The 12,158-nt window shown below is 43.6% G+C and overlaps 1 protein-coding gene across 1 annotated transcript in view; it reads right to left on the bottom strand.

The window, feature by feature from the left end:
• LOC144098022 (calcium-activated chloride channel regulator 2-like) overlaps positions 1-12,158 on the bottom strand; it is a 349,289-nt gene that overhangs the window by 284,752 nt on the left and 52,379 nt on the right. The window lies entirely within an intron of this gene.

Here is a 12,158-nt window from a genome sequence, read left to right as displayed (position 1 = left end):
TGCCTACGCGGGCTTCGGTTCAGTAATGTTCCCGGAACACTTCACGGACTGCGGTGCCCCCTTACACGAAGCAAATAGTCTGTCAATCAGTGAAGTCTTATTGGCATTCTCAACTTTTCGTTGCTTTTGAGGAAAGGAAATGTGAATAACTGGCTTATTGGATCGGTGAGCAGAGAGAGAGCGAAAACTTTATTATAACGAAGGAATTCAGCACGACAAGTTCACTAGATAGCGCAGTAAGCGCGCGTGCAGTCAATAGAAGGTTTCTAGTGACTCTAAGCTGAGGCAATCATAAATTGCGGCAACCATACGAGTTTCGTTGTCTCAAAACCAACAAAAGGGTTAGACGCCATCGGTGTTGAGCAGTTAATGTGCATAACTGGCTCCCTAGTTCAGCGTACACCTCAGTTGAGCTATGAGGTACGTGGCGGTGTCCAGATAACGCGTTAAGCTTCAGTGCGTGATGCCTTCGACTGTTGTCGTCGTACCGCCTAATTTGCTTTTGTTAAATGGCTTGTACAATTCTACTAGAGCTTTTGCTGCAAAAACCTTTTGAAACAGAGCTGGTCGTAAAATAGTCCTATTAACTTAATTTCATAATTGAAGGCCGTCTGCGGAAAGTGAAAATACTTCGTGATCAATTCCAATTGCGACCATTAACAGACAAATTAGGTTGAGTTGCAATGTGCACTTGGCCCTGATTAGCGCGCTATACGTATGTGGCCGCCATTTATGTTGTTCAGCGTGTAAATCAAGCGCTTTTTAGAGCTTTAAAAAAGGAGATGTTTCTCAAGGGAAGCTTTTTCTAGAGATGCCATTCCTAGCTTCGAATAATGCTTAGCTGTAAGTGCTAGTAGAGGTTACCTTGCAATGAATGCGTAGCCATCCATGAATAAAATGGAGAGATGTCGCTAGCGTGCATTCGGAATATTCTGCGTAATGCCAAACCGCACTTACTCCGGGGGGTGCTAAGCAATGAGCAAAGGGCACCAATACTGGTTGCGTTAGTGTTTTTAAAACTAAGTAACATATTTCATTGTTTGCACGTGAATAAATGAAGTTGACAAGTTATTTATAGACACTGCTGACATTTAATATGTTTACTCTTCTACAAGGCGACGGCAGCCAGCAAAATCTCGTGCTAGCTTGTTCCGTGTTTAATACTTATTTAGACTTTCAGTGCGAAAAGTTTTCAGAGTATGAGCGCCTTCGGTGCATGTTTGTCAGCATTGTGAATACGTAGGCTGCACGATCCTGGCATGAAGACTCGAAGCGATGTGCGTCTTGTGGTGTTAGAATACACTTTTGGAGGCAGCGCTTACATCGAACAGTGTTTCAGTTGTTTACTTAAGTGCCGTAAAAGGCGATGTTGCCCTTCGAAAACATCATGCACAGCTCAATGAAAACCGTGAAATGCTTGGGAATAAATTCTGCTTTGTGCTTCGCCCAGCCTAACAGTGGATGCTCTCTTGCCTGGGAACCGGGTGTGCGAGGGATTATAGATTGTCGGCTCCCAATACAGCAACCTTTTGTTGCATTGCCAGAGGCGTCGGTCATAGGCATATTAGCTCATTCGCCTTTCATGACAACATCTCCCCTCCTCAGGTCTTCGCAGAATTTACAACACAGCGTGTTCAGATTTAGATTTTTGCTGTTTTTTTTAAAGAAACGTGAAACGCCGTACGCTAATGCCGCTTTTGCATGTTGGTAATGCGGCCAGGCAGACACAAATTTGGGAGTAATTGTCCCATAAATTCAGTAATTAACTAAAATTCATTAATTAATTTTCATTGGCTGAAGTTACCGTGCATGTTTTTATTGGAAACTTGGAGGCAGTTGCTCTTGGGAGCTATTCTGTTTTGTACAATTTTAGTAACGCGCAGGTGTCCTGAAAGGCGCACGTCTAAAATTTCGTCCCACTTCGCCTAATTACGTATGCCAGACGGCAGCTCTCAGCGTGAAGCACCTCCCTCGTCTGACGCAGCTGTTGCGTATGGGACTCTGTCTTGCAAGAGTGGGCAGCGAGCGCTATCGTGTCTTTCTACCGGCTCTAGATGCGATAGCTTAAAAAATATGCTCTCCCGTATATATATCACCGGTGATATATCACCGACTCAACAGTTGTTCACTGGTTTCGATCGTAAAGAAGGAAAACGCTGGTCCAGAATAAAAAGTCATCCACGTCGCCGATCGGTGCACGCTCTTGTAAGGCGAAGTGCCATACGCAACACCTGCGTCACGCGAGGGAGGTGCTTCACGCCGGGAACCGCTGTCTCGTATGCGTAATTAGACGAACTGGGACGAAATTCTAGACGTGCGCCTCTCGGGACACAGGCTCGTTACTCAAATTGTACATAATGGACTAGCCCTCAAAAGCAACTGCATCCAAGTTCTCTATATAAATATGCACTCTAACTTCAGCAAATAAAAAGTTAATTAATGAAGGTTAGCTAATTATTCAATTTAAAGGGGTACTTTATACCCAAATTTGTGTCCTCCTGGCTGTATTACCAACGTGTAAAAGTGGGACTAGCGTACGGCGTTTCACGTTTTCATTTTTTTAAATCAGTAAAGTCTAATTTTGAACACGCTGTTTATTTGAGCTTGCATAGCGTAAGGCTTTTTCAGCTTTTAATTAACGCCAAATAAGAAAGCACAGTTAGCATTTGCGTGTCGGAGGCTAGTGGGGCCGTGAATTTATGTACTGGAGGATGACGAGCTATAACGTCGTCATGCCACATGCGATAAGTAAAAACCACGGTAGGGCTCGGGTAACTTACTATTATGCCTAGGCCTTCGGTGCAGAGTGGAGACAAAATATTGTAAAAGAGGATAATGAACTACGCCGTAAGACATTTATATTCTCTTTGTACGCAGGTATGTATATTCGGCACGCCTAATAGAAGTACTGCAGGTTTAATGGGTTAAAAGGAGCTCCTACTGAATTGCCTCTCGATGGCCTGCTCATCGTTCATCGCGAATGAGGGCGCGAGGGTTCCACGTTCGGAAACAATGCGCTGGCGAACCTTTAATACCAGGCAAAGAGCGGCGTCGGCCACTCACTTCAGGGCGGTTGGTTAGCATGCACGCTTCATTCACTCAGGGCGCGCTTGGCAACGCTACAATACGTTAGTGCAACAGCGAAATCACGTGGTTGTTTTGCTATTTCTCAGTCTTTCTTTAAATGCTGAAAAAAATAACGACGCAGTAGATATATTCTTACTAAAAACGCGATCGGTTGTTCTGTGGCCCCCTCTAGAACTTCACTGAAGCAGGTGTCCATGAAGTGAGTATTCAAAATTTTCTTTAATTCATTTTAGGCAATTAGGTAAGTAAGCAAATGAAAAAAAAAACACTTTTAAAATATACAGAATTTTTTCAGTTGTTGCTGCTATTTGCATTCTAAATTCGTTTTTCACTCTCCTCCTCTGCAGCTGACAAACTTAAAACGTTAATGTGAGGCGATACCACTGCAGTCCTGAAGGAGACCGAACCGCGCTCGAAACGTCGATAAACAAATGTGCCTCTGTAGAAGTGCCCACTTCTCTTAACTTTTTCTCTGTGGAAGCTAACGCGACCTACATTCGTAACGGTGTATATATATATATATATATATATATATATATATATATATATATATATTGTTTAGGGAGAGAGAGAGAGAGAGAGCGAAGTATACGCTTCGTTTAAGGAAGCTTAAGGAAAATTTTTTATTTTACTCGACGTTTCGATTGGAGGACCGATCGATTTCAAGAGTGATCACTGTTGAAAAAGATCGGCCCTCCGGCCGAAACGTTGCGTAAAATAAAAATCTTTCCTTAAACGAAGCGTGTACTTCACTCTATAATATTTTAAGTAGTCAAGTGCGTCATGCTTTCGCGACTATATATATATATATATATATATATATATATATATATATATATATATATATATGCCAACGAGGCCCTCACTTCATTTGCCTTGTCTGCTAATAGCTTAACGGAGGCATCGGTTCTGGCAGTCTTGATGCATAGGTAGCATAAGAGGGCTCTCGCACAGTTTCCGCCCTCGCCGTTAGATAACGTTCTACGTCACACTTGCGGTATTACAGGACGTGCTACGTCCACCGCTATGGACGAGGGTGGCGCTGGTGAGCACTCTCAAGGTTCGCTTACACGCAAAACATAAATACCCACGAAAGCAGCAGATTGGACAGCCGTCGCCGTAGCTTAGTTGGTAAGAGCACCGGACGTGATATTCGGAGGTCGTGCGTTCGGATCCCACCGGCGGCATGATTGTTTTTTCTGCTGCTTTATAAGTAATTTTCTTTAAAAAAACTAATTGATTGGCACTAGATATTAAAAAAAGAAACATTCCCCTATGCACCTTGATTTCGGTGACAGCTGGCTTCCTTAATATATATATATATGAAGGACGGTCTGCCATCTGAAACCGTTGGTAAAGAAATCAAGATAGTCGTACGAGTTGTGACCATTTCACAGTGCAAGTCTTCACAGGCGCGTTGAGAAACCACGACTGCTTCCACAATATATATATATATATATATATATATATATATATATATATATATATATATATATATACATATATACATATTGTTACGAACGTAGGTTGCGTTGGATCCGCAGAATAAAGATTTAAGAGAAGTGGGCACTTCTACAAAGACACATTTATTTATCAACGTTTCGACCGCGGTGCGGTCTTCTTCAGGGCCATAGTGGTCTCGCGTCAGATGGACGTTTTAGGTTGTGAGCTGAAGAGGAGGGAGAAACGAGTGTAACAAGCAAATAGCAACAACAGTTCGAAAAAGTGAAAAAAAAAAATAAAGATGGGGTGCGGGGAGCAGACAGGGACAATATTGGGGGAGGTAGCAAAAAAATAGAAATAAAAGAAAAAAGGGGGAAAACTAGTATAGTAAGGAAGGATGGGGTAAAAAAGGAGATGCCGAAATGAGAGAAAGGGAGAGGAAGACGGTGCGGGGACATGGGCAGCGCGGCAACCACAGGGTACGAAAGCAAAATGTGCAAATAAAACACACAAACAAAATGCACAAACACAAACGGCGCCGCTGGAGATGCGTGGCCAAAGAGGAGCCGCTGCGCAAATGACACTGGCAGCGACGAACAGGCTAAACCAGGCGCCTTCTGAGGGTCTCACTAATTTCCGGTTAGCCGAGGGCTAGAACGTTAAGGAAGGAGTGGGCTACGTTAACGACCACATGTGTAAGAACTTACTCACGGGGTCTGGGTTTCACTGAACGGTGCACCCCTCTCCGTGGGTAGGTCGTTGAACCGACCTCGCCGGGAATACTTGTTTGTAGGGGAGGAGGGCTGGGCTAGCTGTGTGCAAAGATTTCAGATTGTCGGAAAATGTAAGGAAAGAACGTCAAAAACTTATCAATACTGCACGAGGCAGGATAGTGTAAGTAAGGAGGTGTATGATTGCCTGGGATATCGACTAGGAGTTATAAAGGGTATATCTGAGTTAGCCAATTAACGAGAAGTGTAGTATTGTTTCGTTTGGAGATCGTGAATAAAAGAAAGGGTACCAGGATTTTCGTTAAGACTTTCTTGAATAGTATTAAACTTGTGAATAAAATAGGATTCACGTTGTTAACGTTCTCGCCTGTTTTTGAAGCCCCCTTGATTAATTGTTACTTTAAGTTGGTCAAATGGGTGTCCTCCTGCATTTACATGCTTGGATAGGGGAAGGATTTTGAGAGACTTGGTGTGTGCGCGGTGATTGTTAAATTGAATGCGGAATGCAGTGTTTGTCCTATGTATTGCTGGTTACACACAGTGCATTCAAGTAGGTAAACAATGTGTGATGAGTAGCAGTCAAAGTTACCGTTGATTGCATGCTGGAAAACTGACCTCGTACTAGTTGCGGAACACGTAGTCTGCATGTGCTTGCAAACTTTGCAGCGACTTTTACCACAGGGCTGGCATCCATATTTTGGGGTTATGTGTTCCTTGGTGTGGACTAGATGGCTCTGAATGTTTTTGGCACGCCTGTAAATCACGCGGTGTGCGCATGTAAATATTTTCGATAGCCGTTGACTTTGCTGGAAAATATTAAAGTGCTTATTAAGAATTCTGTATGTTCGGTGCGTTACTGTTAATTGTGAGATTAAGGTTTGTAGTCTAATCCTTTCAGTTGTCTATTCGGTGCCCCAAGAGTTTTTGACTACGCTTCAGATTTGAACCTCTGCTTATGGCATCATCAATAATGGAACGTGGATAGCGCTGTGTTAAGAGCACGTTGCGCATGTGTTCGGAGTTTTCATGAAAGTCTAGGTCGTTAGAGCAGATTCTTCGAAAACGATGGGCCCGCGAATAAGGGATGCTGGTTTTGCAGTGACGGGGATGGGCGCTTTTAAAATGTAGATATTTTTGTGAGACGGTTGGTTTTCTATAAACGGTTGTACGAACTGACCTCTTGCCCACCAGAATGTCAACGTCAAGAAAATTGATTTGGCTGGCTGAGTAGGTGTGCGCAAACTTTATGTTTGGGTGTACGGAGTTGAAACTGTCAATAAAATGGTTAAGTTGTTGTCCTGTGTTCGTCCATATTATAAAAAATATCACCCATATAGCGCTTGTAAAAGTGCGGCTGAATTGGACAAGAAGAAAGGAATTTTGACTCTGTATGATGCATGAAGATATTGGCATAATTTGAGGCCATTCTTTTTCCCATAGCGGTGCCACTTACTTGCAGATAATATTGAAGATCAAATTCGAAGCTATTATATTCTAACACAATTTTGGCTAGTGTTCCTAAGACGTTTGGGCTTGGAGATTCACGAGGTCTCTGCTGTTCATAAGATTCTAAAAGGGCTGCAATGCCGTAGGCATAAGGAATGTTTGTGTATAAGGACGTTACATCCATGGTCACAAGAAAGGCTCCTTCAGGTAATGTTATATTGTCTATCTGGCGGAGAAAGTGGTTTGAAGCTTTGATGTAGGATGTATGAGTGGCTGGAATGTGGCTAATTAGTGTCAATGTACTTTGATATTGGTTCTGTGATAGTGCCAATTCCTGAAATTATTGGCCGTCCAGGAATACCGGCTTTATGTAATTTAGGGAGCATGTAGAAACACCCAGGAGAAGGATGGGTAGCCGTGAGTGGCTTGCATAGTTTCGGGGAGATTTCATTGCGTTTTGTGAGGTCGAGGAGAATGTCAGATATAGCTTTTGAGTAACAAGAATAAAAGCGCAATAACACGACACAAAGAAGGAGGAAACCGACAGGACAGGCGCTAACTTGCAACACTTTACTGTCTTCATAAACCACCGCGTATATATCAACCACAGATTCAGAAGCTAAAACAGGCGGGCTTTCCACCTTCGGTCTTGAGCTCAGTCAGCGAAGCTTTACTAAAAAAGGTGAAGAAAGTACGAAAAGAAAAAAGAGACGAAATTGGAACCTCAGAAAAGAAACTTAGACCAGTTGTGATCCCGTATTCGCATAAAGTTGCACATAATCTTAAGCATGTTGCTTCCAAGTACAAGGTGCCGGTGGTTTTTTCTGCTCCCAGGAAACTCGCCGCATTGTGCCGAATGACTAACCCGGATAAGAACAAGAATAAAGTTTGCCAAACGAAACATGCTAATCCTTTTGTAGATTGTGTGGTTGGAGTTGTGTATAGCATCCCACTGACGTGTGGTAAAACTTACATCGGCCAAACGGGGCGATGTATTAATGACCGTTTGAGAGAACACAGTCTGTCATTAAAGAATGGGACCGGGTCAAATCTACCGATTCTCTGTAAGGATTGCTGGAAAGAAGAAGAAGGAAGAAAGAAGGCATGTGGAGCAAAACTTCTGGAAACAAGTATAATCTGCAAAAGTAAAGACACGATCGCACGCGAATTGATAGAAGCGCACAGAATATGTAAGAGTGGGAGTGCATGTGTTAGCACCCCGTCGATCGTGATTTATAAAAAAGAATGTCAGTTTTTAGATATGGCATAGTATCTGCGGAATCTCCTGTTCTTGTTATGCCATTCGAGTTTTCTACGCACGTGCGTTCAACTGGAATCCCCCCCCCCCCTATCTGTCTTTACCCCCCCCCCCCCCCCCCTGTGGTTGATATATACGCGGTGGTTTATGAAGACAGTAAAGTGTTGCAAGTTAGCGCCTGTCCTGTCGGTTTCCTCCTTCTTTGTGTCGTGTTATTGCGCTTTTATTCTTGTTAGCTATGAACCAACATGCCCCGGAGAGTGTTTTACTGAAGTAGCTTTTGAGTGCTCGTCCGTAGGATCGCCATGTAGTTACTTATAAAATTGTTGTCAGAAAGCTGTCAGATGCCTTCTGCTATATAGTCATCCCTGTTCAAGATAACAATGCCTTCGCCCTTATCAGCTGGCTTTATCACGATGTCGGGACGGTTGCTGAGCGCCTCTAGAGCAGTACGTTCTCTTTTAGGAAGATTGTCTGGTCCTAACCTGTGGTTCCTAAAATTTCCAATAATGTCATTTTGAACTGCCTTAATATAGATATGCAAGTGTTTTTCCCGCCCGGTGTTGGGAGGCGAGTTTTGGTTTGCTGGGTGGAAGTCCGAGTTTTGGTGGGGGTTTTCGGTCTTATCAAAGAAGTATTCTCTCAAGCGAAGTTTTCTGGCGAAGTCGTCAAGATCTTTCAGGAGTTGGAATTCATTGTATTTGCCTGTGCGGGGGCAAAAAGTCAGCCCTCAAGATTGGACGGCTAGCTCAAACACTGTGAGCAGTGTTAGAGATAGATTGGTGATGTTGTCTACACTGTGATGGCCCTGTTATGAGAGTGTTTGCCCTTGGCTGACCTTTGACTGAGCGATATCGGGGTTGGTAGAATTAGATACAACCGCACTTAGTACTTCTTTCATCCATTCGTCACGGGGAACTTTGTCCCATGTAAATTTTCTAATTTTGATTATGACTATTTCTGAAGTTTTTTTGTTTTGAAAAGTTCTAGTTCCTCGGCCTCCAGCGCGGAAACAAGAAGATTATTTCGAGCCCGACGCTCCTCTGTTCCCAGTATCACCGAAGGTTTCTCAGAGTGCCGAATTGTGATTTTGAGTAACTCTAGGAAAGCTGATTTTAATATGTCGTTCCATTTCTTTTTGTCTCCTGATAGATTATTCATTGCTGGTATCAGCTTCACTTGTAGACCTTTCGGTACGATATTAGCCCGAAGGTACGTTTTTAAGGTTTTAACATGAAGGTCATGTCTAAGCCGCTTATCAATTATTTTTTGTTATTTAAGAAAATCTGAAGTTTTGAAACAGGCCTATTGGTGATATGAGAACAAGGGAGGCGGAGTACTCACGCGGCCTGTGTATTAGTCCAGGCGCACTTGCTGGGCGGAACCACAACACTTCCCGAGGTCATATGGTAAAACAGGGGTGCTGGGGGTCCGTCCACAGTTATATGACGGGCTGGTGGTGATGGGTTGCTGTTCTGGTGCACAATCCACGGCAGGTTTCCGCCTCGGTTGCGTACTTATCTTCGGGCTTGCCTCACAACACGATGGCTTATTTGATGTGCTCGCCTGGGCTGAGGTGCCTGCTGTAAGGGAATGTGCTGCTGCTTTGCCACTGGTGGTCTGAGGTGGCTGTTTTAGTGCAGCGCTGCAGTGTCCCCTCGATGTCCGGGAGGTGAGTGGGGGCCTGATGGTGATGTCTGGACGGCTGGCTGCTGCTTGTCTGGTAGACATGGCATTTTGGCCTACGACTTTTGAAAATGTTCGAGGCTCTGGAGTATTCATCGAATTTTGTTGCTGCCGAGGCTGTGGATGTTGTGGCGCATAGTCTCTTCATTGCCTCAATGTGCGATGGCGAATTCGGAGGACTAAGTTATAGATGTTCCAAGACAGCAACAAGACTCCACCGAAGCTGGGGAGCACGCCATCTGCAGACAGAACTGTGCTAGAGTGGAATATTTCATTCGGTGGTCTACGAAGAAGGCGTTCTGCTCTCGTCGGCAGATATCGGCAAGGAGGGCATTGAAGGTCTGGGCCTTCTGGTTGATCTTTACCACTTGAGGCCTGTTGGTTGACTTCCTTTGCAAATTTGGAACCCGAGGTAGCACGAGCGTTGCAAAAATGTTAATAATATCCTGTCTTCCTATTCTGATTAGATGTATCAGTTGCACGTACCGGTCTGCGGCGGTAGCGGCATCCGATTGCGACGTCGTTGCTTCCGACGTGTAGGATGATGTCCGACACAGTTCGTGGTACCCAATGCAGGAGGTTGGGGATGTCTTCAATTTTGGCACCAGGCTGGCAGATAAATGCTTGGGTGTGCGGGATTGCAGGATCGAAGTGCTGATGCAAGTATTTTCTTGAGAATCGGCACTATCACAGAAGCAATATGAAAGTACATTGACACTCTAATTACCCACATTCCAGCCACACATCCTTCCTACATCAAAGATACAAACCACTTTCTCTGCCAGATAGACAATATAACATTACCTGAAGGAGCCTTTCTTGTGACCATGAATGTAACATCCTTATACACAAACAGCCCCCATGCCGACGGCATTGCAGCCCTTTTAGAATCTTATGAACAGCAGAGACCTCATGAATCTCCAAGACCAAACACCTTAGGAACACTAGCCAAAATTGTGTTTGAATATAATAGCTTCTAATTTGATCTTCAATATTATCTGCAAGTAAGTGGCACCGCTATGGGAGCAAGAATAGCCCCAAATTATGCCAATATCTTCATGCATCTTATAGAGTCAAAATTTCTTTCTTCTTGTCCAATTCAGTCGCACTTTTACAAGCGCTATTTGGATGACATTTTTATAATATGAACAAACACAGAACAACAGTTTATCAATTTCATTCACAGTTTCAACTCCGTACACCCAAACATAAAGTTTCCGCACACCTACTCAGCCAGTCAAATCAATTTTCTTGACGTTGACATTCTGGTGGGCAAGAGGTCAGTTCGTACAACCGTTTATAGAAAACCAACCGTCTCACAAAAATATCTACATTTTAAAAGAGCCCATCCCCGTCACTGCAAAACCAGCATCCCTTATTCGCGGGCCCATCGTTTTCGAAGAATCTGCTCTAACGACCTAGACTTTCATGAAAACTCCGAACACATGCGCAACGTGCTCTTAACACAGCGCTATCCACGTTCCATTATTGATGATGCCATAAGCAGAGGTTCAAATCTGAAGCGTAGTCAAAAACTCTTGGGGCACCGAATAGATAACTGAAAGGATTAGACTACAAACCTTAATCTCACAATTAACAGTAACGCACCGAACATACAGAATTCTTAATAAGCACTTTAATATTTTCCAGCAAGGTCAACGACTATCGAAAATAATTACATGCGCCCACCGCGTGATTTACAGGCGTGCTAAAAACTTTCAGAACCATCTATCTAGTCTACAACAAGGAACACATAACCTCAAAATATGGATGCCAGCCCTGTGGTAAAAGTCGCTGCAAAGTTTGCAAGCACATGCAGACTACGTGTTCCGCAACTAATACGAGGTCAGTTTTCCAGCATGCAATCAACGGTAACTTTGACTGCGACTCATCAAACATTGTTTACCTACTTGAATGCACTGTGTGTAACCAGCAATACATAGGACAGACAAACACTGCATTCCGCATTCGATTTAACAATCACCGCGCACACACCAAGTCTCTCAAAATCCTTCCCCTATCCAAGCATGTAAATGCAGAAGGACACCCATTTGACCAACTAAAAGTAACAACTAATCAAGGGGGCTTCAAAAACAGACGAGAACGTGAACAACGTGAATCCTATTTTATCCTCAAGTTTAATACTATTCAAGAAGGTCCTAACGAAAAGCCTGGTACGCTTTCTTTTATTCACGACCTCCAAAAAAAATAATCCTACACTTCTCGTTAATTGGCTAACTCAGATATACCCTTGATAACTCATACTGTATAACCCAGGCTATCATACCCCTCCTTACTTACACTATCCTGCCTCATGCAGTATTGATAAGCTTGTGACCTTCTTTCCTTCCTTTTTCCGACAATTTGAAATCGTTGTACACAGATAGCCCAGCCCTCCTCCCTACAAACAAATATTCCTGGCGAAGTCGGTTCAACGACCCGTCCAGAGAGAGGGGTAAACCGTTCAGGGAAACCCAGACCCCCAGAGTAAGTTCTTACACATGTGC

The sequence above is a fragment of the Amblyomma americanum genome, chromosome 7 (genome assembly GCF_052857255.1).
Source record: "Amblyomma americanum isolate KBUSLIRL-KWMA chromosome 7, ASM5285725v1, whole genome shotgun sequence".
In the NCBI taxonomy this organism is placed as follows: domain Eukaryota; kingdom Metazoa; phylum Arthropoda; class Arachnida; order Ixodida; family Ixodidae; genus Amblyomma; species Amblyomma americanum.
The sequence above is the reverse complement of the archived record's forward strand: the minus strand, read 5'-3'. Positions and strand labels throughout refer to the sequence as shown.